At 39.1% G+C, this 26,947-nt stretch overlaps 1 long non-coding RNA gene across 3 annotated transcripts in view; it reads right to left on the reverse strand.

The window, feature by feature from the left end:
- LOC123843815 (uncharacterized) overlaps positions 1-26,947 on the reverse strand; it is a 254,193-nt gene that overhangs the window by 63,990 nt on the left and 163,256 nt on the right. For all 3 annotated transcript variants that reach the window (XR_010411541.1, XR_010411543.1, XR_010411542.1), the window contains one exon: positions 21,665-21,842. This is a non-coding gene — a long non-coding RNA (uncharacterized LOC123843815). The remainder of the gene's footprint in view (positions 1-21,664; positions 21,843-26,947) is intronic.

The raw sequence follows: 26,947 nt of genomic DNA on the forward strand, positions 1-26,947 counted from the left end.
GGAATCATGACCTGAGCTGAAGGCAGACACTTAATGGACTGAGCCACCCAGGCATCCCAAGAAGTTCCTTTCTATTTCTAGTTTGTTGACTGTTTTTATCATGACTGAGTATTGGATTTTGTTGAATGCTTTTTCTGCACTTATTAAGATGATCATGTGTTGTCTGTTCTGTTTTCTATTAATATGGTGTATTACATTGATCAATTTTCATATGTTGAATCATTCCTCCATTCCTGGGATCAATTTCACTTGGCCATGGTGTATAATCCATTTTAAATTGTTTGTTTGTTTGTTTTATTTATTCATGAGAGTCAGAGAGATAGGTAGAGAGAGGCAGCGGCAGAGGGAGAAGCAGGCTTCCTGCCTAGCAGGGAGCCCGACGTGGGACTCGATCCCAGGACCCCGGATCATGACCCGAGCCGAAGGCAGACGCCTAACCATCTGAGCCACCCAGGTGCCCCTATAATCCATTTTATACATTTGATTTGCTAGTATTCTGTTGAGAATTGTTGTGCCTATATTCAAAAGAAATATTGGTCTATTGTTTTCTTTTCTTAGGATATCTTCATCAGGTTTTGGCATGAGGATAATATTGGCCTCATAGAATGAGTTGAGTTTTCCCTCCATGTCTAGTTTTGGAAGAATTTGTGGAAGTTTGCTGTTAATTTTCTTTAAACATTTGGTAAAATTTACTGGGCCTAAGTGCTTCTTCGTGGGAATGTTTTTGCTTACTAATTCAATTTCTTTAATTAATAAAGGTCTATTCAAATTTTCTATTTCTCTTGAATCAGTCTGTGTTCTAAGAATTTGTCAATTTCATCTGTTAACTAATTTATAAGCATATAATTATTCCCTTATAATCATTTTTATTTCCATAAGATTGGTATGTCCCTGTTTTGATACTGGTTTATAAAGAGTCTTATCATTTTTAATCTTGGTAAGTCTAGCCAAAGATTTGTCCATTTGGTTCATCTTTTCAAAGAAGCAACTTTTAGTTTTGTTGATTTTGTTGTCTTTCTCTGTTGTTTTTCTCTTTCATTTATTTCTGCTCTGAACTTTATTTTTTTCCTTCTAACTAGTTGTGGGTTTAGTTTAGTTTTCTCTTTTTAGTTTTTTAGTCACAGGTTAAGGTATTGGTTTTTTTTTCTTCTTCTTTTATAATATGGCATCTACAATTATACTTTTCCCTCTTCTCACTGCTTTAGCTATCCCCCATAAATTTTAGTACGTTGTTTGCATTTTCATTCATCTCAAATTATGTTCTAAATTTTTTGTAATATCTTCTCTAACTCATTAGCTGTTTAGTAGTGCATTATCTAACTTACACATTATTTGTGAATTCCTAAATTTATTTTGTTATTAATTTCTAATTTCATTGCACTGTGGTCAGAGAACATACTTTGTATGATTTTAATTTATTTTAATTTATTCAGACTTATTTCCCTTTAGTGAACACCATTATACTGAATATCATGATGTCTTACATTAAACTTCCTGGCAGCATAGATATTTAATGTTTGTTGAACTAAATTACTAAAAAATTGTCCCAGGATATCAGGTCTTACATAGTATCTTATATAAATATGGCAACCAAAAAATATTTTTGAAAGATACGAAGATCTATACTATATACCTGTGTTACCCAAACTTAACTTATAATCAGAATCTTCTGGGGCATATTTTTGAACTTGTGACCATACTAATGGAGTCTACTTTGTGTGACTCCACCCTCAGACCTGTGGAATTAGAGCTCACCTCTACACATGCCACCAACAAATCAAGCAACTACCCATTTCCAATAAGAACACCACATTTTCCTTTTCATAAATATTGCCCTTAAAAGATCTGGAGTTATTTTTATTTCTAAATTGTACCAAATGATTTGTTAAATGTGTAAAACCTATAGAATGTGATTCAAATTTGTCACTGACACAGACTGAAGGTAGAATATTCTGGGCTGAAGCTTACCATCATAACATTAAAGAAATATTTCTGTAGGCCTTAAGAAAGTTTTAAACAAATACATGAAATTCTTCTTTCACAACTGAAAAGTAAGTGTGTCACCACTGCCTTTACTGTGTTAGTAAACAGAGAAATAATGATGGGAATACACAGAAGGAAAGAGAATTCTGTTTGGGACATACTTGTTAAATGAAGTAAATAGAGCCCAAATTCTCTAGGCAAATTCCAATTTCAAATATTCTTCCCATTGTCTCCCCATACCTTTGAAATGCCCTCAAGCTCCCAAAATTTTAAAGCTTGATTGTATCTCCTAGACCATGTCTTAATCAGTGGGTTGTCAGGGCATCTCTCCTGCTCCTCTATTTAGAAAACAGTGATCACTTTATTCAACCTATCTTCCACCTTGAGAGAAAACATTGATTCTGCTTTCTTTCATTTTTAACCTATATTTCAGAAAAGGCTTAAAAATATGTAAATAAAATAAAGGAAATGATAACGGAATGCAAAAGAAAGCTATTTAGAGTCACTAGAAACAATTTTGTTTCCTCCACTCCTACCTCTAAGATGATAGATAGGAAATTATTCCCAAAAAAGAAATATGACGGTAGGCTTATCAATACTGTGGAAAAGTTATCCTCAAGATTTTTCTGTCCTCAACTCAGATTCATATATGAGACACTTTCATGAGCATAGACACTGGTGTAATTGCTTCTGAGTTGAGCCTGAACATTATGCATAATTCTCCTCCATCACTTGCAGACATCACTAGTGATGATATCATATTTATGTGTCCAACATCCAGTTGAGAATTGCTGCAAAAGAAAGGAAAGGCCACTAGGATTTAGAGGCTGATATGTGACAGCCTCTTCCACATGTTACCCTATTTAAATTCGAACTTCTATAACTTACAATCACCATTAACCATAAAAGAGCTAAATTAGTTTTTATGCTACATTAAGTCCAGGATCATGTAACATATTTATCCACAATAAGAAGAGTAGATAAATGAAACACAAGTTTTACTTAACAGCTGAGTTTTGTGTTTTGCCAAGGGACTCCTTTCTGGTACCATCCTTATAGCTTTGTTATGTTTTTGTTTTTACTTTTTAATTTTGAAATAACGTAGAACTGACAGAAAATCTTACAGAACTATGACAAAGAACTCCTTAGTACCCTACCAAATTTTGCTATTTAGGTGTGACTATTTATCTCACTTGTTTTATCATTCTCTCTCTCTCTACCCCTAAATACTTCAGAGTATATTTTCTAAAAACATGAGGAAATTTAACATAATACAATACTATTTTCTAATTTTTAGTCTTTATTCATATTTCTCCAATTGTCCCAATAATTTCTTCTTTAGCACTTTTCTCTTGGTCCAGGATCTACTTTAGGATCCACTCTGCACTTAGTTTTCATAACTCTTTAGCCTCTTTTAAAGTGGAATGAATCCTTAGCCTATCTTTGACTTTCATGATGTTCACATTTTAGATTTTTTTTTTTTTTTGAAGGGGCAAGGAAGATGAAAATGTTTAGTTCTCCTCAATAACCTTTTAACATTGATTGATTCAACTTCTTTATTAAGTGCTTTATATCTCTAAGACCTCGCATCTACAGTAGAATCCAATACCAAGCAAAAGAAATGTTTAAAAACTGGTTACATTTATCAATTTTTTAAAAGTCCAGTGGTTTTAAGAATCAGGTTTACAAAAAGTTCTGCCTAAGGCTACACTGATTGGTGTTTTCTTTGTTGCCTGGAGACTAAACATATTGATCCAGTTTTCATTGTCTTATAATTAATGCAGAAGAAAGATGAAACTGAAAATATTACATGAACTCAAAGTATCCAGATTTCAAGGTCATCTGTTACTACATACTGACCAGAAAGAAAATTCGTAGGACTAAGAAGAACAAGAAAAAGAGTCATCCTGCCCTATAAAATACTTTAAAGAAGCCAAAAGAAGGTCAAAACATTGAGCTAGCTTCTCAGTCTAACAGTACGAGCTCAATATAAATATTTATTGGATGGATGAAAGAATAATGAAAACTACTCAGAGAGAGAGCAACAAGGCTAAGTACTTTTAAATAAGACAAACAGAAATCTTGTACCTGTGGCAGACACTGTCAGTGTCCTTGTCCTGAAGGTCACATGCAGCTTTGGGGGACAATTTCCATACACACTGGTGACTTCCTCCTCAAGACCCTGTGTCTCACTGGGTAAGAGCTTTCTGTGCCTGCATGCAGGGCAGGCCAGAAAAACAGGGAAGTCAACACCCCCAGGGGCAAGCCCCAGCCAATGGGGGATGGGAGTTGGTGGATAAATATGCTAGCTCCCTTGTTTTCAGTAGGACAATGAAAAGGTGCCTTCTACAGAGTCTCTCAGAGTCATCAGCGGGATCAGCCTCAGTCACCCAGTGATAACCTGCTCATTAACACACCATTTTCCTCCTGTCTGTCTCTCACTTGTCAAGTTTGGGATCATTCTTCAAATAAACCACTGCAACAAAATCCTTGTCTCAGTGCCAAAAGTGGTCTGTGGCAGCAGGGGGTAAGATGGGGTTTAAGAACACATGAAACCAGGGAGGGAGACAAACTATAAGAGACTCTTAATCTCAGGAAACAAACTGAGGGCTGCTGGAGTGGAGGGGGGTGGGAAGGACGGGGTGGCTGGGTGATGGACATTGGGGAGGGTATGTACTATGGTGAGCACTGTGAATTGTGTAAGACTGATGAATCACAGACCTGTACCCCTGAAACAAATAATACATTATATGTTAAAACATTAAAAAAAAACCAAAACATGACTATCCAGCTGATAAAGACTATCCCATTCACATATGTGTTAGTGTTCCCCAGAGAAATAGAACAAATAGGAGATAGAGAGAGAGAGAGAGAGAGAGAGAGAGAGAGATTTACTACAGAAATTGGCTCACACAGTTATGGAGGCAAGAAGTCCCATGATCTGCCCTTTGCAAGCAGAAGAGCCAGGAAAGTCAGTGTTATAATTTGTCCCAGTCAGAGGGCCTGAGAACTGGGAGAGCAGATGGTGTAACTCTCTGTCTGAGACTGAAGGCCTAGAAAGGGGACAGGGGACCCGGCATTAGTCCCAGGATCTATAGGCTAGAAAACTAGGAGTTTTAAATGTCCAAAGGCAGGAGAAGATAAATGTCTTAGCTCAAGAAGAGAGAGAGAATTCACCCTTCCTCCCCCTCTTTGTTTTATTCCAGCTCAGTGGATTAGATGATGCTCACCAACCTCCACATTGATGAGGGCAGATATTTATTCAGTCTACTCATTCAAATACCAGTCTCTTCCAGAAACCCTCACAGACACTCCCCAAAACAGTGCTTTTACCAACTATCTAGATATGCCTTAGCCAAGTCAGGTTGACCCATGGAATGAACCATCACAAATGGTATGTGACGCTCATATAGACGCTGGCAAAAGGTGATGGCTCAGTTGCTAAAAATTTCACTGACGGTGACTTGGGGAGAAAGCCTTCACTAGTTCAGTGATTACACATTTTCATCATTTGAAAAGTATGTAGAAAGCAATGCGTATAAGACAATGGGATTGGCTGGTTACATCAGGATCCCTTGATCCCCTATAGAAGAATAAGGGTAATCAGTAGGAAAGCAAACACAGCCTAGGCTCAAACTCTGGAACTGAGAGTTAATGTTGCGGAACTTCAAAGAAGATTGTTCAGCCAAGGCAGGTTTGTTATACTAAGGTTAGGGCTCTGGTTGAGAAAACCTGGGACCCTAAACATACGATAGGATATTTGACTGAATATCCCTAGGATAAAGAAAAGAGCAACACTGGCTCTTTAAAGTCTCCTTAACCCTCAGAGTCTGCAGAGGCAGCCTGCCCTTCCCCATTAAAAGTTGGAAGCATTTCCAAGCAAGAAGATACTGAAGGATTCTCTCCCATCCAAGGGAACAGATGCCCCCGTCAGAAGCTACCTCTACTTCCTCTTCTGGCTTCCAGGCCAATAAACCGGGTTAAATTCCAACATAACCCATCTGGGGACATGATGGACTTGATAAAGAAGGAAACAGTTTATCCACCCCAAAACTGCAAGAATTAGTTAGCATGTACCAGCAGGAGAAAGGGGAGTACCGACTGGATTAGTTTCTTATGGTCTTGATCTAGGAGGTCAAACATAAACTGATTTGACTTAAGGGTACTATCCTGGGGTATAAGATTTACCTCCCTATCAAGGACACTCGGAGAGAGAGGAAACTCACTACAAAGATGACTCTCAGAATTCAGGAGAAAGCAATAAGGTAGATTCCTTGCAAGATAATACTTGTCTTTAAAATTCAAACCCCACCTTTCCTCAATTATTCTAGAACAATAGCTAGTGGCAAGCCTCATCATGACCTGAATGAGAATGTACAGTCCCTGCCATGGGAGGAAAGGGACCTGGCTGACATGTATCAAATGAACCAGGATAACATACATGGGAATAGACTTTGAGGGTGTTGGACTGAGGGGTTGAAGTATATGTGGAATAGGGGAGAACTGACTGGTATAGGGGCACTCTCCCATGACTCAGGATCTAAATCTTGGCAAGGAACACCTAGTTCCAGGCTCAATTACACTGCTTGAATTTCTTACAAGTAATATGAGGTAGAGATGCCAGAACTTCCTTGGCAGAGCTTGAGAAAGCTGCCAGAAGAATCAGAGAGTGGGCATGTAAGAATGGATTGATGTTAGAAGACCAGAGAACTCACTAGCTTAAAATATTTCCTGAGAGCACCCAAAGGGCACTTCCTTCATCAAAACAAGGTAGACTGTACCAGGGAAGAAAACATCACCATTGTTGAGAGACCCAGAACATCTGTAGGCCAGGGCTATTGTTGTTATTGTCCTGGGCTCTCTGGTGGCAACAGGATGAGAAGATTCTGAAATATCAGAGATCTAGTGGAAGAATATAACCATCAGGGGCAAGGTAGACATAATTTCCATAGTGGAAAGCAACATCAGAATGTCAACTGAGGCCTTGATGTGCAGAGATCTATGGTGATGGCTAAAAAAGCACGAAGTGAGACAGATGGGCAGCCACTGAGAGTATTGCTTGACTTATGTAACCAAAAGAGATCAAAAGTGGGTGAGCAGAAAGCTTATGCAACCTGTAGTAGTGGAAAATCATGAACCCTCACCCAGTTTGTAGACCTGAGTCAGTGCTCAGGTCCAGAGCCCTTTGTCTCTTTGAGGAATGACTCTGCAACACCACCATTTAAGTATGTACAATAATTATACCCCAATATTTCCCAAAGAGCATTTGGAAGGTAACACCCAGATTTTTCAACGGCTATTATCTATAAAAACTGAACTGACACTAATAAGGGGCAAAATGCCATTATGTCACCCTGTTAGAGTGAGGCATATGGAGGCCAGGTGACAAAGGCCCAAGTACCTGACAGTGGATCCGATGAACCCACACACTCATCTTGTTCTTGGTCTCTGACTACCTGGTCCCTGAATGCAATCAAAATGGATATGATATCATGCTGGTGCCCTATACTGATGATATGAGGTTAATAGACATGGTGAGCAAGAAATGACAAATTTTCTTTTTTATGCCTGTGAAAGATATATTCATACCAGAGGTTGGGAGAGGGTTATTAATCCTCCCCAAACACCGAGGAGACTTTTATATCAGTGAAAGGGGTCCCATAATCTGAGGGCATGTTTGGGAAACCTCTTCTAAGGTGAAAGATAAGTTATTGCACCTTGTACTTCCTACCACTATGAAAGAGGCATGGTCCTTCATAGGCCTCTTTGGATTTTGGAGACAGCATCAGTCATATCTGGAAATACGGCTCCAACCCTTTTGAGAGGATGCCAGTTTTGAGTGGTGCCCAGAGCAATAAGGGGCTCTGCAAAACATTCAGGCTGGAATATAAACTCTCTTGCCACTCAGGCCACATGACCCAGCAGATCCCATGAGACAGAAGTAAGATAAGGATGCCATATGGAGCCCCCACCAAACCCCAGTGGAAACATCTCAGCACAGACCCTCTCAAAGTTCTCGAGCAAGTCCATGCGGTCTGCAGCAGATAAATGCTCTCCATTCAAAAACCAGCTTTAGGCATGCTGCTGGGTAGAATGAGTACCTGGCCATGGGACACCAGATGACTCGAAACCAGAGCTTTCCAATCAATTGACCTGGGCATTATCAGACTCATAAAGTCATAAATTTAGATATGCACAGAAGAAATCAGTTGTTAGATGAGAGAGGTATATTTGGGATCAAGTCCACAGGGCAGAAGTGTGAAACATAAACAGTTATCAGTGGCCTTGACCTACATGTTTCCTACCCAGTTGCATCAATGCTTCTCTCTCAGCTCACACCTACAGCATCGTTAGAGATTCCTTATTACCAGATCAGAGGAAGAGGAAAATACTCAGACATGGTTCAAAGGCATCATGAGATGCCAGGGTAGCCTTGACAGGAGTGAGAGGAAATCTTCCCAGCATGCAGAGCTTCTAATGGTACATTGGGTCATCACCTTGGATGAAGGGAGAAATGGCCTGAGGAAAGGATAAATTCATGCGCATTTGCAAATGGATTGGTTGATTGGCCAGGGATCTGGAAAAAGCAAGATTAGAACACTGGAGACCAGAAAGTCTGGGGAAGAAGCCTGTGGATAGACCATTAGGAGCAGTTACAAAGTGTGCAGATTTTTCTTTCTCATGTCAGTGTCTACTAAGTGCCCATCCGCCTCAGAGGAGGTACAGAACAATTGGGTGGACAGGATGACTCACACAGTGGGTATCGGCCAGCTTCTTCCTTGGTCACCCCAGTGCTTGCACAATGAATAAGCCCATGAACAGAGTAGCTCTGGTGGCAGGGATAGTGACTACATTTAGTACCAACAGCACAGACTTCCTCTCACCAAAACTGATCTTCGTCCTGTCAGCAGCAGAAACTGGCCAGGGACCCCCATGAAGGAGACCAACAAGCTACAAGGCTGCAAGTTGATTATGTCAAATCCTTCCAACCTGAAAGGGGCAGCAATTCTTCCTTTTTGAGATTGATCATTTATTCTAGGAATAGGTTTGCCTTCCCAGAACACAGTGCCTCTGCCTAATGGAACATTGCCATGGCCTCTGGCTTAAAGATAACACCTTTCTGGATTGGGTGGTATTCATATTTGAAAATGTAATATGTATGTTGAGCCAAAGGCCATTATGTTGTACTGTCCTCAATAGCTAGAAGATAGGTGTGGAAACCAAAGGGAATTTTTTTTTTTCCCTTAACCATCAATTCCAGGGACCTACTTGGGAAATATATGTTTCTGGTCCCTGAAACACTACACTCTGACCAATTAGAGGTCCTGGTTCCTAGAGAAGGTTGGAATGAGAAGCCTCAACCAAAGCACACAGTAAAGTTTCCATCAAACCTAAAATTACATTTACCATTTGGTTAACTTGGGTTCCTCCTACCAGTAGACCAGTAGTGGGGAGAAAAGGAGTAATAGACTAAAAAGAGTAATTGACTCCAATCATCATGAGAGACTAAGGTTGCTGCTACAAAAAAGGGAGGGCAGGTAGGAGGATTCGCTCAGGCACTTAGTGCTTCCCTGCATGATGATCTCTATAGCAGCGATGGAATGACAAGGACCCAGTAACAAAGGACTCAGACCCCTCAGGGATGAAGATCTGAATCACTCCATTGAGCAAGCTCCCTAGGCCAACAAAAGTTCTGGCCGAAGGTGAACAAATCTAAAATGGCAGTAGAAGAGGGTGATAATGATTACCATTACAGTCCTGGGGGCAAACTGCCACTTATAGAATCAAATGAGTTTAATGGGGAACACAAGCAGATCTAGAAGATGCGGTCGGTGCTCCACCCACAACCCCTCAGCCCACCTCAAGTGAGATGCAGTTTCACTGCAACAATCCCTGCACGGGCCAATGACTCCCTAGCCCGAACATCGGGATATCTCTGGGGCAGGACCATGTTTTTGTGGCCCCAGGAGTGGACTCTGCCCATGCACGGAGCAGGCTGAAAGTGCCAGGGCATTAATATTCCCAGGGGCAGTCACCATCTGGTCAGGAGTGGGAGTTTCTGGATAAATACCCCAGCTTCCTTGGCCTTTGATGGGACATCTATAAGGTGTGTTCTACACATTGAGCTTGAGCCCTGGCTGTCCATGGTGGGGACTCACTCATTAATACATCTTCTAGGTTTTCTCTCTTCCCTGTCTCACTCCCTCACTATGCTTCCTGGCATCACCTCTCAAACTGCTTGTGCCCAAATGCTTGCCCTCAGGCTCTACTTTTGGTGGAACCTAAACTAAGATAGTACCTGAGTAAAATGAAATGGCAGAATTTGTAGAGTTGGTAATTAGGATCAGGAATAACTAGTATACTCTATTTGAAAGTTTTACTGAAACTACCCCCAGGTTTTAAATGTATTTATTTATAAAACATAAGATTAGAGGGAAAAGAGCTATGCTAGAACTTCTATTTGGGAGACAACAAATTAAAAAAAAAAAAATGAAATCCTTGAAATATTAGATAAAATATTAACAACATTCTTTTAAATGCATAAATAAATTCACAAGAAAATTCGAGAAAGACACAGGAACTGAAAACAAATGAAATCTGAAAACCTGAATAATAAGGAGGTAAAACTGGCTCTGGGATTAGAAAACCCAAGAGACTGAGAGCAGAGACAAATGCAAAACTTCTCTGAAGGGAACGATTCGCAATCCTGGCCATAAAAGCCCCACAGATACAGCCTTGTCAAAAATGAACTCATTAGCCAATATTTAAAAACCTCAAGCATAACAAGTCATCATGAAGAGGGAGACCTCAGGAAAGTTCAGATAATTGTTAGGTAAAGACTACAAAATATCTACGTTTAAAAGAAATAGGAGATGAATCAAAATCAAAGCATGGTCCAAGATACCATAATAATATTAGACATTTAAAATAGAACTTACAGAAATAAGCAATGTAGAAATGGATAAAATATTCAGAGGCTGGATTAAACAATAGACTAGCCATGGCTGACAAGAGGATTCACGACCTAGAATATAAATCTAAGGACATTAAAAACGAAGCCACTGGAGAGAAATAAAAAAGTTGGAAAATAGAAAACAGAACTTAAGAGATATAAAAGTGATCATGAGAAAATACAAGGTAGGTCCAGGAAAAGTTCCAGGAAGAAAGGGCAGGGAGGTCTGAGAAGAGGAAATATTGTGAAATGTTTTCAGAAAGTGATAAAGACAAAAGTCATCAGATTCAGAAGGATCATGAATAACAAAATAAATCCAAACCTAGGCAATTGCATAAAATTCACAAAGGATCAAAAAGCCAATTTGAGGGGAATAAAGGAGTATTTATAAAACAACAATTATACTGATAACAGACTTCTCAAAGCAATATTAAAAAGTAGAATGGGGGCAGTAATTTTATCCATAAACTGAAAGAAGTTGTCAACATGGATCTTTATACTCCACTAAATTATTGATCAAGAACAAGACCTTTTTTGATAAATGAATCTGAGCTTTCCACCAACAGACCCTCATTTCTAAAGGAGATAATTCAGGAAAAGAGAGACTGAACACAAAAGGGAGGAATGAAGTATAAGAAAGGAAGATGAGCAAAGAAACTGGTAAACATGTGGGAAAATATAAAAACCCTGGCCATATAAATCATGATTATAACATCAGGATCACTACTTTATGGATATAAACAAGAGAGAGCTAAAACACTAGATGACAGGGGCACCTGGGTGGCTCAGTCAGTTAAGCCACTGACTCTTGATTTCGGCTCAGGTGGGGATCTCAAGGTCATGGGATGGAGCCTGGCATTGGCTCCTTGCTCAGCAGAGAATCTGCTGGAGATTCTCTCCCTCTGCCCCTCCACCCACTCACTCTCGCTCTCGCTCGCTCTCTCTCTCAAATAAATAAATCTTTAAAGAAAAACACTAGATGACAAAAACAAGCATAACTAGGTGTAGGTAATAAAAACTAAACTGTTCTATGATCCATGTCATATTCAACATAATGTAAAGGATCCCCATCAACACAATAAGAAAAATGATGCAACCCATAGACAAACGGGCTTAATAGAAAAGATATAAGCAGATGCTTCACATTAAGAGGAGAGCCAAATGACCAGCAAATTTATGAAAAGGAGTGGCACTTTATTATTCACCAGTAAAATGCAAATTAAAGCCGAAATATAATACCACCAGAAAGTTAAGTGATAAGCATTAGTGAGGATGCGGACCACAGAGCTTTCATCCACTGCTTGTGGAAGTATAAATCAGTACCACCAATTTCCAAACCACTTTGGGAAACCACTTGGTAATATCTACTATAGTTATACATACTCAAATCCTGTGATCCCGCAATTCCACTCCTGGGTACATATTCAACAGAAATGTGTCCATATGTTACCAAACGATATGTACAAGAAGGTTCATAGAGTCAATCACCACAATCAGATCAAACTGGAAATAGTCCAAGAGTCCATAAATAATAGAATGCATAAATAAATTATGGCATATCCATATCGTGGAACACTATCCAACAATCAGAACAAAGGGGACAAGGCTCACAAACATAATGTTGACTGAAAAGTCGGGCACAAATACCTACCTGCTGGATAATTCCATTAATATAAAGTTCATAAGGAGGCAAAAGTTACTCTATACTTTTAGAAGTTATGTTTGTCATTATGCTTTGGATAAAAGGATGGTAGGAGGTATAAAGGAGCACAAAGTGGGCTTTGGGGATTTTGGTAACGTTCATATTATTTATCCAGGTGCTAGTTAAACAGTTTGTGAAAATTCACTGGGGCATATACTTATAAATTGTGCACTTTTCTTCATTATACTTCAATAAAAATGTATTTTTTTAAATTGCCTTAATAAACACCAGCAACAAAAAGTTAGAAAAGGTAATATTTTAAAAGCTACCATTTACAAGTTTCCTAGGAGTGCATCATCCAAAATGTTAAGACCTTTGTGGAGAAAATAATAAATTTTTATTGAAAAACCTCAAAAATGACAGGAAAAATGGAGAGAAAAAAGTGTCATACGAAAAGTTAATGTCATAAGAATGTTGCTTGTTTCCGATGTTATATATAGTTAATGCATAATTCTAATCAAAATTCCAAACTTGTTGGGGGTGGTAGAGGACTTGAAAAGCTGATTCTAAAATTTAGGTAGAGGGTCGAAGAGCCAAAAATAGCCAAGTCAATTTTGAAGAACAAAGTGGGAGGGGTTTTTCATACCCGATTAAACTTCATATAAAGCTATGGTAGTCAAGAGAATGTAGTAACAACACAGGGGGACAAACAGACCAATTGGCCCATACCTAGGAAAAGGCCCTGGAACTGCATTGAAAGATCAATCACTAGTCTGTTCTAAACTAAATAAAAGATTCAAGGAATACATACACCAAATGTTATAATTCCTTGAATTAATAAAAATGTTTAATTAGCTAACCAACTATCTCAATAACTTCAAACAAGAGGGCTTCTATACCATACCTGTTGTCTGGCCTGTAAATGTCAATTGAAAACAGTATATTCTGGGGCACCTGGGTGGCTCAGTCAGTTAAGCATCTGCCTTAGGCTCAGGTCGTGATCCCAGGGTCCTGGGATCAAATCCTACATCGGGCTCCTTGCTCAGTGGGGAGCCTGCTTCTCCCTCTCCCTCTGCAGGTCCCCTTGCTTGTGCTCTCTCTCTCAAATAAATAATATCTTTAAAAAAAAAAAAAGAAAAGAAAACAGTATATTCTGAACCCATTTATTGAATACCTCACATGAGCCAGGATTTGTAGAAAACACTGAGGACAAAAAGAAACTTTGGATATGGTCCTTACCTTCGGGAAGCCCATGCAATGGCATACCACCTTACATCCTCATGGTTAACTAAAGACATTCTCTTTCTGCTCATGTAGATTGATCGCTTCAGGAAAACAAGGCACAGAGTAATTGAAAGGGGAAGTAGACCCATATCTTAAAGAAACTGCTCTCTCCATCCTACTTCTAATTTGCAAGCAAAAGAATTGCACCCCTTTAGGGAGGATCCTTCCAAACCCCCTAGGCTTCCCCAGTTTTCCTTCAGATACCTTTAACCACAGATGACTTCGAACCTCTGATGCCCATTCTTCCCGTAACATCTTCTCTGGATGGCTGCCCTGGATGCTGGCGATTTTTCCAGCTGTTAATGGATCATCCTGCAGGTTCAGCCATCTCCTCCTTCAAAGTCTCAGATCTCTTGTGAACCTTTCCCAACCATCTGCCCCATAGGACCAAAAGCACTTCAAATTATGAGAAGGGGAAGAGGGGGAGAGAGTGCCTGCAGATATGTTTGGAATAAAAACATTGGCCACTAGCAATCGGTTGGCAAAAGCAAATTCATTCCATCAGTGCCAAATAAAGACATTTTGATACGCGCTGTTGCCATCTGTTGAGCTGTCTTTATTTAAATTACTCTTCATTATGCAGAGGGGTGACCTTAGAGAACCTTAGAGGTCCCTTAGAGGGCCACTTCAGTTATTTTAATCTCTTCACCCTTTGGCACCCCCACAGCCCCCACTCCTCAGCACGTGTACGCCAACACACAGCTTCGGGAGGACTTACTATGCTAGAGAGGTCTCTCCACATTATGCTCTCATTTCAGCTAAAATAAAAATGAAATCACCCAGGATTCCGATTCAGTTGGCAAAATACTATGTGTACAAAAATATATATATAAAGAGGAACATGAACAAATTCAGAGAAGTAAAAAAACATCAGAGCTTTTCCTCTATTTGGATTTTACTTCCTATGGCTAAAAGCCTGAGATTGTCCCACTTTTAACTCTTTTATACTCTTTAACTTCAATATATTCTTTTTACCCCATCCCCAGTGTGTGTGTGTGTGTGTGTGTGTGTGTGTGTGTGCCTGGTGCATGCCTACTAACTACTTAGACCAGTATGCTCATATTTCACAACTTTATGATTCTTTTAATGAGCATTTACAGGTCTACTGAAATCCCAAGAGTCAAACTGTAGTAACAGCAAGTACATTCCCACAGTACATTGTTAGTTGGTGAAATACATATAAGAAGGGAATTCTGACTGTTGGACACTTCCTGGTAAAATCAAGAAGGTACCAGCATCCAAACTTGCAGAATAGGTGTCAACAGCTAGGAAGAAAGTTCTGGAGCCTGTAAAAGACTATTATATTAAGAAATGCTGAATTCTCATAAACTACTGGTGGGAGCGTAAATGGATACATCCATTTTGTAAACTGTTGGCATTATGTGTTAAAATATACAGCATTTCCACTCCTACATCTGTGCCAATGTATACAAACACATGGGTACCAAGAGATGTGAACCATACTGTTTACTGCAGCATTATTTGTAATGGAATAAAATGGAAACCATTCAATCATCCATCAACTGGAGAATGCATAAATAAAATAAAATGAGGTATAGTCATATAATGAATCTTAGCAATAAAAGTGAAAAAACCATGTTACATAAAACAAGGACGTAATGCTGAGCAAAGGAAGTTAGAAACGAAGGAATACATACTGAATGTTTCCATTTACATAAATACTGTGAATCCATCATGATAAACTAATGAAATGGGCAGTGGTGGAGCAGGGACAGTGTCTGGGAAGAAGTACCTGGTGCTTCTTGGGTGCTTAACAATGTTCTCTTTCTTGACTGGCTAGTGGTTTAAGGGATATTTGCTCTGGGATCATTCATTCAGCTGTTCATTTATGTAATAGGCAATGCTTCTTCAATAAAACGTTTTAAAAGAAGTAATGATACATCCCCAGTACTTTTGATGTGCAAAGGAGGCATTATGTGAAAAATACCAACAATTGAGTCAGAAAGAGATTCAGAAGAGTTGGACTCTGAAAGTGAAGTTTTTGGAGTATCTCAAGCAATTTATTTGGCTTATATGCTCCTCTTTATATAAGCACAAGAGGGATATATGCTTAAATTCTCTATGTAAATAATGCTTAAAGAGCTCTTTTAATAAACATCAATTTAAAATTCTAAGTAATAAGAAAGCAGAGTGGCACAGTTTAACTGACAGTTTTTATCCCTTAGTGGTACATAAAATAATGGTGCCTTTTACAATCAATGGCTACTAGGATAGGGTAAAATATATTATAAAGGTGATTGTCTAGAAATTGAATTTGTCCAATCACAAGGATTTGAATACAGTGAAATTAGGGAGTTGGCACAAGCATAAAGAAATGTGTAAGCAGTTCACAGGCCACGTACTTGTGAAGCTGAGTCAATGTTAGCCGTAAATAATGTAATCCCAGCACGTCTTCACTTATATGGTGATTCAGGAAAATGACAGTTAAGCATAAAGTCCAAGCAGAGAGAATAAGAGTTTAGAAGATGGACTGAATAAGAGCTGCATATCTGCTGTTGGTTCTTCATTTCAATTTAGCCTGGGGGAGTTGTTCACCTCAAGGCTACCCATTTGGGCTCCTTGCAAGTACTAGTTATAAGTATCAACCAAGTATCTGTATATTCCTAACTCGCACTAGTACTTTGTTTCTAAGTTATTTGTGCACCTGTATTCTCTCCCCTACCTGACCGTGAACAGGGATGGTCATATTTCTCTTGCATCTTCGATGGCACCCAGCGAGTGCTGAAAATACAACAGGCAGTCAAGAAATACCCCCAAGGAAACATTTCTGCCTTAAAACTCCTAAATTCAAATGAGTACAATCCAAATGGTTTTTGCCAAAGATATCAAGAGGAAGCTAAAGAGCTCCTATTTTTAATTCACCTTCATTGATCCTAAGCACCATAATTATATTCCTGTAATGTCTAGCTGAAATTTACCTTCCCAGTTTATCGTATAGGTATGGCTGGGACGAAGGCGCAGCTTTAATGCATAGTTCAGGGACTCTTGGCCTCAAGTGCTCATGTAGTAGGATAGGACTCCCAGTCTCTTACCAAGCCCCCACCTCCACACCAGTGTTTCTGGACACTTGCAGTAGGTGGCTCACCTACACTCAGTAACAAATCCAGTCTCCCTGACTACTACTGCCTCTCGTTTTTTCTATCCTGGGGCATCTTCCAGCCAACACTGTGTGCACCGGGTGCTCCGTGCCCTCTCACAGAAGGGATACCTATGTTTCAGAGTGTTCTCTTGGAAAGAAGGCAGGTCATCTCGGTCATATTCTGTTAAAGAACTATACAGGCCAAGTGCCAGTGCACTAAAATCTCAGAATTTAGAGAAACAGCCCTTTCAATCTTACTCTGCCCACCCCCCTCACAATAGTATCTGGGTATCCTTCATAAGTCCTGGCCTTAGAGACGAAGCCCAAAAATGCACTCAGAGATGTCATGAAAATTGCCTCTCCCTTTGGACTTGATAGGGTCCCTGGAAAAAATTCTTTTCGGAACTTTTTTTTTTTTAAAAACTCACTTTATATTCATTGCTTTCCTTGTCGGAACTTTTTAACAAAGATTTTCTTTAGTATCACCGAACCGTCAACTAAGTCATGTACAGGCCACATTTAGGCAACAGGCTTGAGCCATGGAAAACTGAGTAAGGTAAAGGGGTCCACGGTGACCACCGGGCTGAGAGCAAACAGGTCCGTTAGGCTACCCACCTCAAAAGAGCCATAAGCCCTAGCTGACCACTGGGCTGCTTACAACCGGGCGCAGGTACCAAGAAAGGAAAATTCCATACATTCCCATACCTCCTCACTTCCCCCTCTTACTACAGCACCCTGCTCCCCACCCCCGCCACCTTCTGGCAGACAGTCTCTCCTCTGCTGCCCTGCCCAATACTCCCTTGCAGCATTTTCAGTAAACTTCTGTCTCCTTTGTTCTGCCTTGGGTGAGTTCTTTCACCACCCCCAACGCTGGCCTCCACCCCATCGGGTCACCCCACAAATCAGCTGAAGCAGTAATCCTTAAATATACAGCTGGATGGGGCAACTTGACTTTAAGTTAGCAATTTCAATTTGAGTGTTTCACTTGAAGTACAAAAACAACGTGTGTTTCTATGTGTTTGGAGGCCTGGCAGGTTACCTGTGCTGGGGTGTGGCCCAGCCTGTGAAAGCCCGTCGACTCAAGCTGAGTCGGAAATGGCCCCTGATAGAGACCCGGAAGCCCATTTTGCTGCACAGTGGGGAGCATCGGGGCTAGGCTGCTCCTGCTAAGGCACCGGGGAGCCTTTTGCTTGGGTTTTGCTCGTGCCTTCTAAGTTTCTGCTCTCTGCGTAAACGCCCACTCGTTTGGACCTGCATGTAGTTTCTTTTCTTCTACCAAAAAAGTCAGCGCTTATTCAGAGTTATACCCCATTCCTTACTGGCTCTATCTTCTTTGCCTGACCTCTCCAGAAGGCTCCTCAGCCCCCGTAGAAAGAGACTTCGCTCAGTAAGCCATCACGTAGTTTGGCAGGCACGCCCAGGCATGACAGAAGTCAGGAGTGGACATGGTTTATACCAAAGCTATGATCCTCTCCTCAGTGAGTCAAGACGCCATATAGAAGGGCACTTCCAGTAGGTGGTTATTTCAACTAGCTGATTTCCTATCGACTATTATATTCAAAAATGCACTTCAAAGACATCATTCAGTGTTAGAAATGCATTAAGAAGTCAAAGGTATCACAAATGTCAGAGAAGTAAGTATTGTAAGTAGGACAGTTTCTCTGATAATCTGGGGATTATTCTATGACACTATAGCTTTCTGCCTCATTTTGGGCAACGCGTATTTTTCAGGGAAAGAAATTAATATCTGCTGTTGGCAATATTCCATGATAGAGACTTGCAATGGATAAACACTATTATTTATGTGGCTTTCAAGTTGCATACTTATATTCACATCGTGAGTTAAATACGGTTTTTGAATTGAGGCACATAATGGCTTAGATGAATGTAGACTGTGTTGAAACCATGAAAAGCTGAAGAAGGCAGATTGAAGCAGTATTCACAGAGTCGTGTACATAAAGCCGCCTGCACCATCCTTATGTTTAATATCGTTTACTGTTCTAGAACGATAGTCAATCGCCATGTGTTTCAGCGGGTTAAAGTATTATAGCAGATTTTACAATAAATCTACCAACACCACTAGCCAAGAAATTAAGCAGTAATTAGATATGGTAAGTATACAAAGGAGGGCTGTTCTGAAATTTGGCCCTCAGCGACTGGAGTTTTTTATTTTGTTTTTAAATTGGATTTCTTAAGCCCCAGTCAAATGAGTTGACCCTCTGCCCCCCTCTACTGGAAGCGATTGGCACTTTTAGATCAACAGTGGCCTGAAATACGGATAAAAAAATCCCGTTGCTGAGGCATGATAAATTATTTTGAGAATTCCAATATTCTCCTCTTGCTTCCAACTGTAATTTGCTGACACTTGTTATCTTGATTTAATAATTTCTTCATAAACTCTGGGAAAGCATTGAACAATTCATCTCTGGCTTACAATTCTTTTTTTTTTTTTTTTTTTTTTAAAGATTTTATTTATTTATTTTGAGAGAGAGAGAATGAGAGAGAACACATGAGAGGGGATAGGGTCAGAGGGCAAAGCAGACTCCCTGCCGAGCAGGGAGCCCGATGCGGGACTCGATCCAGGGACTCCAGGATCATGACCTGAGCCGAAGGCAGTCGCTTAACCAACTGAGCCACCCAGGCGCCCTCTGGCTTACAATTCTTATTAAAACTACATACTGAAGAAAAGATAAAAATTTTTAACTCTGATTAGATGAGTACACTAAGAATTTACTTACTTTCTTTGGTTACTATAGTAGCTCAACAAGATACCATGTTATGATTTATTCGTTTTAACAGACTTCACCTAAGGAACTCCAACAGCTTTGTAGATTTATCTAACTAAGTGCGCCATTTCTCTTCTGCCTTCTGGCCCCTCTGCCTCCCACTTCCCCATTCTGCCCTCACCCCACCCTCCTACCTCTGCCACCCCCAAGGTCAGTTTCTATGCACCTTTCCAGGCAGGGACCACCACTCTAAATCACTTCTAAATCAAGTGGAAAGCACAGGTTAACATCTTTACTAAATGCGTCAGAGAGTAGAGAAAAAAACCCCAGCACCAAACCATAAGCGGGTTAGTTGGGTTTACAGATTGTAACCTTCTTAGGTCATTTCGGGTAATTCTATGAAAATGTTATATAAAGAAAAGGTGATACAGGACTAAGACCTCCATTTTTATCACTTCATTTCAAACAAGCCCCTGTGACAGTCCATGGCCTACAACTGCCATACCAGACCTATGAGTAAGGACGAACGTAGAGCTTTGCTCAATCACCAACTCCTCTTTTATGGCACTTTTGGCATCTTCTTGACCTTGTGCTGCACACAGCCAGCCTCCCTGCTTCAGACCAGTTGGGGTGTAAGCATGAGGCCATAGCAGTGCAGACTCAGAAGCCTACACAATGAGTTGCTCCTTTATCCAGCATATCGAGCAGGATGTCTACTCAAAAGTACGCCCCAGGGCACCTGGGTGACTCAACACGTCCGCCTTTGGCTCAGGTCAAGATCTCAGAATCCTGGGATTGAGCCCCGTGTCAGGCTCCCTGCTCAGTGGGGAGTCTGCTTCTCCCTCTCCCTGTGCCTGCCGCTCCCCCTGCTCATGCTCTCTCTATCAAATAAATAAATAAAATATTTTAAAAAAACAAAAACAAAATACGCCTCTTCTAATTCCCCCCCCCCCCCGCCCAGATCACTGCCAAGTACTCTGGCTTTGATTAATCATTGTATGTACAGTGTCTTCATTACTAAAATTTTTTTTTAAAGATTAGGTTATATGATATAGAATTAAAGTAATGAGATTAACCTACCCAGGTGGCTTTAGTGGAATTAGCTCTGTTACTTAACAGTCATATATTTTTTTGACTGATCTCAAATTATCTAGTTTAAACCCTTAATGCTTTGGATGAGCAGGATGGCTCAAAGACTTTAAAGTGTTCCTTATAAAAGACAATTGGGATTCTGGAAAAGGCTATGCATGCTACATTCATATTTAAAATGTCCCAGAAAAAGGCAACAAACAGTTTAATGCTAAGATGCAGCTTAAAGCAACTCTGAAAATGTCAAGACTTTGTAACTATTACTTGCACCTAGTTAGAAAGACATTAATTTCTGATGATTTCTATTAGAGGTTAGAATAAGAAACTTAATAAAAATGGAGACCTCGGGTGCCTGGGTGGCTCAGTTGGTTAAGCGACTGCCTTCGGCTCAGGTCACGATCCTGGAGTCCTGGGATCGAGTCCCGCATCGGGCTCCCTGCTCAGTAGGGAGTCTGCTTCTCCCTCTGACCCTCTTCCCTCTCGTGCTCTCTGTCTCTCATTCTCTCTCAAATAAATAAATAAAAATCTTTAAAAAAAAAAAAAAATGGAGACCTCATTTTTTTTTTTTTTTTTTTGAGGATATAGTTCCTTATTCTCATGGTGAAAATCCATGTCTGGTCCATGGTAAAGGCTTTATGTAATAAAAAGTATTCCTTTGTGGGCATCACTGCCATCTCTCAGCAGCCCCCCTGAGCAGTAAGCACCTAAAGGTCACCCATTCCTCTGAAGACCTGCTCCTAAACTAATTCAATTCATGGAAATCCATTCTCCACATTACAGTCAGAACTGCCTCTCCAAAATGCAACTTGGTCCTGTCAGTCCCTGTGGAATTCCTTCAGTGGCTACCTCTTGTCCATACCTACCTTGTTCACCTAAATTTTTCATACCTTGTGGTGTTTCTCACACATAATGTCGGATGGATGCCGGGATGGGAAGATGGATGGAAGAATGGATGGATGGACAGGAGGAGAGATGGGGAGGTGAAAGAGAGGGTAGTGTCAACCAGCAGACCTCCAGCTTCACGCGGGCTTTGGCCGCAGCTGTTATGGAGCCTCCCCCAACTCCCTGCGAAAACGAGAGTAAAGAAAGAAAAAGACGGAAACTCACAACACCACAAACTAATATTTAGAAGCAGTCTAATTGTGTTCAGAAATGTATACCCAAGTTTTCTTCCTAACAGGATTAGACTTCACCTCCTGGAAGAGTCCACTTGAGCAAAAACATCCCTACTAAATCAAAGTCCGTGAACAAGCTATTCAGCTCAAGTTCAGTGGGAAGAATTGCAGGGAGAAATAAATTAACAAAGATAAGAGCAGATTTGGATTGGTTAGCCTAAAGCCAGCAGACTAACTAAACTGTATATTAATAAATCCAAGAGTTGGTTCTCTGAAAGACTGATAAAAGAATTATAACTTGATGGTACTGATCATGAAATTGGAAACAAACTAAGTGTCCATCAACATCGGAATGAATAAATAAATCATGTTTTCTGCATACAATTGGATACTAGACAGCAATAAACCTGAAAAGTCTACAGCTGCATATAGCAACACACTTGAATCTCAAAAATACAATGCTAGGCAAAGGACTCCAGACAAAAAAAAAAAAAGAATGTATACTAAATGGTTCCATATACAAGAACCTCAAAAACAGGCAAAATAATCTGTGGTGTTAGTAATCAGAATACTGATTACCTTTGGGGAGAATGGTTAACTTTCATTGCTGTGTGTATCTCTATAGGGAGGTTCTTGAAATGCTGGTGATATTCTATGTCTTGGCCTAGGTGGTTACATGGGTATGTTCAGTTTGCTTTAATTCATCAAGTGATATGCTCTGATTTATATACTTCTCAATATATGTGTTATATTTCAATTAAAACATGTTTTAAGGTAATCAAGAACAGAAAACCTTTTAAGGACAAAATATATTTAATGAAGAGGAAAATGTCAAAATATTAGTAATGTAAATAGCTAACGTACTTACTATATGCATAACATTATGCTAAGCACCTTGTAACATATTTACCACACAGCAGACCTATGAGAAACCCACTTATTAGCCCTATTCTACAAGTGAGGCAAATGATTCTTGGAATAGACTCGTAACTGCTAGACATCACACGGCTCAAAACCCATGTCCTTAAACACTGTTTTACACTACTTCAGAAAAATCCAATTCCCAGGACACAAACAAGTTCATAGTTACCACACGCTGTGTAAGTTGTTCTAGACAATAGTTTTCAAACTTTTGGATTTCACAAAACATGAAAGCTAAAGGAAAAGTTGGAGAGGCCAACATGGAATTACCAGGTTTCCATTTTTTGTAGCAGAAACATGCTTTTTTATTACCACTTATCATCATGATCATTTTGTAAGAGAATAAAAATTCTAGAATTGATAATATAACATTGTATGTCAACTATACTTCAATTAAAAAAACTCTAACACTGAGAACATAAGAAATACATAATCTCAGGATTAAGGACTATCCTTTAAATTAAATCAAATTAGATTTTTAAACCCATTATATTTTTCTTATTTTTCTTATACCAGGGACTTATGAGAACTTTTCTATGGATCAGCATTTGGAATACACTATTGTTTATTGGGGTTTGGGGATGGGGGGATATCCCAACACATTTTATGATAACCTTAATATCCTAATCTGAGAAAAATAAAATAGACCAATATAACAAATGAAAGCAGACACAAGTTCTAAATGAACAATTAAGCAGATAGAATTCAGACTTAGGTTAAAATAATAATAAACATTTATTATTTCAGGAATTTCAGGTTTATTTCAAGAATGGAAGATAGTTTCATCCCAGAAATTCAATCAATATAATTAGCCAATAATATGTTTGCATCAGCCAACCACTGCTACAATAATGCTGAATAACAGACCATTATAAAATCTCAGCAGCATGCAGTAATAAGCTTTGTTTGTGTGTCAGTGGGAGAGCTAGAAGTTGGCTCATCTAGGCTAGCCTCAGCGATAGAAGCTCTGCTCCCATGTCCCTTATCTTCTTTGGACCAGTGGACTAGCAAAGGCATATGCTAGTCTTAATATAATCATCTCAATAAATACAAAATATACATTTGAAGGAAAAAGTCCATCTCTTTTAGCAAACTAACTTAAGATATTTTTTCCATTACAATAAAGAAAGCCTATCTTGATTTTAGCCATTATCACACTCAGTTCTAAGATACTAGATCATTATATTTTCATTAAAGTCAAAAACAATAAAAAATACAAGTTATCCCTTACTCAACACTGAAAACACCAGCCACCTCAATAAGAAAAGTAAAAGAAAAAGAGATCTAAATATAGTCCACATTTTTTTTTGACTCTGGGGTTGGTTGTGTTCCAGAATTTAGAAGTTTTCATATTTTAGAAAAGTGAATTTACTACGTATCATGTAATAACAGAAGCGGATGCAGATTTCTATAATCAACAATATTTCCATAATAAAATGTATGAATATTAATAGGAAATGTAATCATAGAGACTACAAGCTGTCTCACATCCCTGTCAGTCAGACTTTAGTTCCAAACTTACAAGCTTGCCATTTTCAAAGTGAATTGCAGATAAGAGATTATGAACCATGATTAAAGAAGAAATCAAATTTTGATTACCAGTAGATTGCCTGCCTACAAAACCCCAGAGAATTAACAAGAAAATTATAATAGGAACTTATAAAGGTGATCACCTAGTAAAGACATCAAGTGCTTTTGTATATGCCAACAAAACTCAGAAAACATAAAGCAAAAGATAGTTTTTGTAATAGAAACAAGACCTTACAAAGCAATGAGCCCAACAGAAGAGTATAGTTATTTTTCTGAAGCAAACTTCAAGACTTTACCAAAGCACATTAAATAAACTAAAAATAATTGTAAACAAATCCAATTTAATTTGATGGGAAGATATATGGTAGAGTTGTCAAGTCTTTCAGATTAAAATTATTAAAATGTATATGTTCAATGATATTCTCAATTTCCTACTAAGGAATTTTTTTGGAATTTCATAAAAATAATTACAAATTTCATCTGGAAAATAAACAAGAATAACTAACTAGATTTCAAAAAAAAAGGAATAGTGGAGGGACTTCCATCAACAAATAATATTAGTTCACAAGAATATTTACTACAAAGCTATAATAAAAAACAATACTAATAATGTAGAAATAAAATGATAGAAATATATATTTCTTTGTAGCTCACAATAGAGTCACTTTTGGAATGCTCAAAAATCCACCACAAATGTAATGGATAAGCTTGAGGATTGTTTTAATTCTGTGACTTTTGCCAAGAATATTTCACTTTCTAGACCTAAGTTACTACAGGTTGTCAGTCCTTTCAACCTATAATTTTTATCTTTATCTTAACTCAAATTATAGTCACCACCAAATTTCCTTTTTATTTTTTCTCCTGAGAAATTTTGAATTTTATGATATTTTCAAAAAGTTTTGAAATCAATGTCTAGATAACAAAATGGTAATGTGTCATTTTTTGCACTTTTATTCTAGACTTGTCTATCTAAAATGTTGCTGACAATAATAAATCATGCAGAAAAGAAAATATCTCCTTATATGAGATTTTTTTTGTGATACATTCCCTTCAAGAGTAAAAAATAAAGGTATTATGAATGTCTCTTCCAGATTTTGGAAAAATCAATTGGACCTAAGGTCATGACCACTTGCCTGCCCTACGGCCTTGGTAACGGCTACATTTGTCAATGGTTAAACCTCAGTTATAGGTAATGTTTGTTATCTATTCTCATTCTACCTTTTAAGGATTTCTCTCTTGATATAAAGTCAAAATTCAGCTACTAGAAGAACTTTACCATTTTGCGTCACAGATTGACAAAGCTCCATTTCCATCCTTGTTCCAAATAGTTGAAAAGATAGAGAAACCTCACAATGGGGTGGGACATTGGCAAGGCTTTTAAGAAATTCACATCTCTTTTGAGATCCCAAGTTCTCCACTCAACGTTTTGCTGCAGGCTAGGCGCCAAACTGCTCAGGTGGATCTGAGCATCTACCAGACCCCTACGTGCAGTCCACTCACTGAAGTACATGGAGATGGTCAGGCATTTCAACTTTAAAAAACAATCCATACACAATTTTCCATCTGTGCTACAAAACATGATTTGTATAATGAAAATAAGTGACATCATGCAAAAGGTATAAAATTTGTGAAACAAGATGGTTTTCTTTTAAGTAGGGTTTGTTTGTGTTGGAACTGGAATTCAAAATACCCTGATAATGTTGGGCCACGGACCAAGTAATGAAAGAAACCAAATCAAGATAAATTCTGGCCAGTAGGATAAAAACTGAACTAGTGTAGGACAAGGAAGATGTGTTTTATGAGCGGTAATGTGGCGAAAATAGATGGCTGGGTTTGAGTCAGTGGTAATCTCAGCATGTGTCAACAGCAATATGACCTTGTAAGAGGGCAGACACGTGGTCTGATCCCAGCAAGGAAATGGTCTTGGGCCCTGGATCTCCCGCATTATAAGGGATAGAGGTCAACTCAAATGTGTGCAGAAGAATTGAAGCAGGATGGAAACCCGACCTCAAACTGTATCATCTGAGAAAAATCCAGTAAACAAGTGATCTAGTAGAGAAGTCCAAATGGGAACATGAACATTGCCCTCCCACACATGGTGGCTCTGTTCTGCATGCTGCAAAGGCTGACAGGGAGACTGATGGCGACTCAGTGTAAGGAAATACTTCATCATTTTCAAAATAGCCCAACGATGGAAACGTGGCCTTAGGAGTTTCATATCACTAGAGAAGCACAAACACAGCTGGGGGAAGATATCACTTCACAGGCCTTTTATAGGAATCAATGGGGAATTTGGACTAAATGACCTCTATCATCTCTCCCAACCCAGATTCTGTGATTCCTTTACTCTAAAACAAGTATTTAAAAGCAGCAGAGGGGCGCCTGGGTGGCTCAGTTGGTTAAGCATCTGACTCTTGATCTTAGCTCAGGTCTGGATCTCAGAGTCTTGAGTTCAAGCCCCACATTGGGCTCCACGCTGGGCCTGGAGCCTACTTAAAAAAAAAAAAAAAGCAGCAGAACCTGAAGGCACATCTGATATCTTAACTCCTTTCAATCACCCTGATTAACGTAAATTCTCCATTAATTGTGGCATAACATGGCATA

This window comes from Mirounga angustirostris, unplaced genomic scaffold (genome assembly GCF_029215605.1).
Source record: "Mirounga angustirostris isolate CCGP_5_RB_7025 unplaced genomic scaffold, mMirAng1.0.hap1 SCAF_5, whole genome shotgun sequence".
In the NCBI taxonomy this organism is placed as follows: Eukaryota; Metazoa; Chordata; class Mammalia; order Carnivora; family Phocidae; genus Mirounga; species Mirounga angustirostris.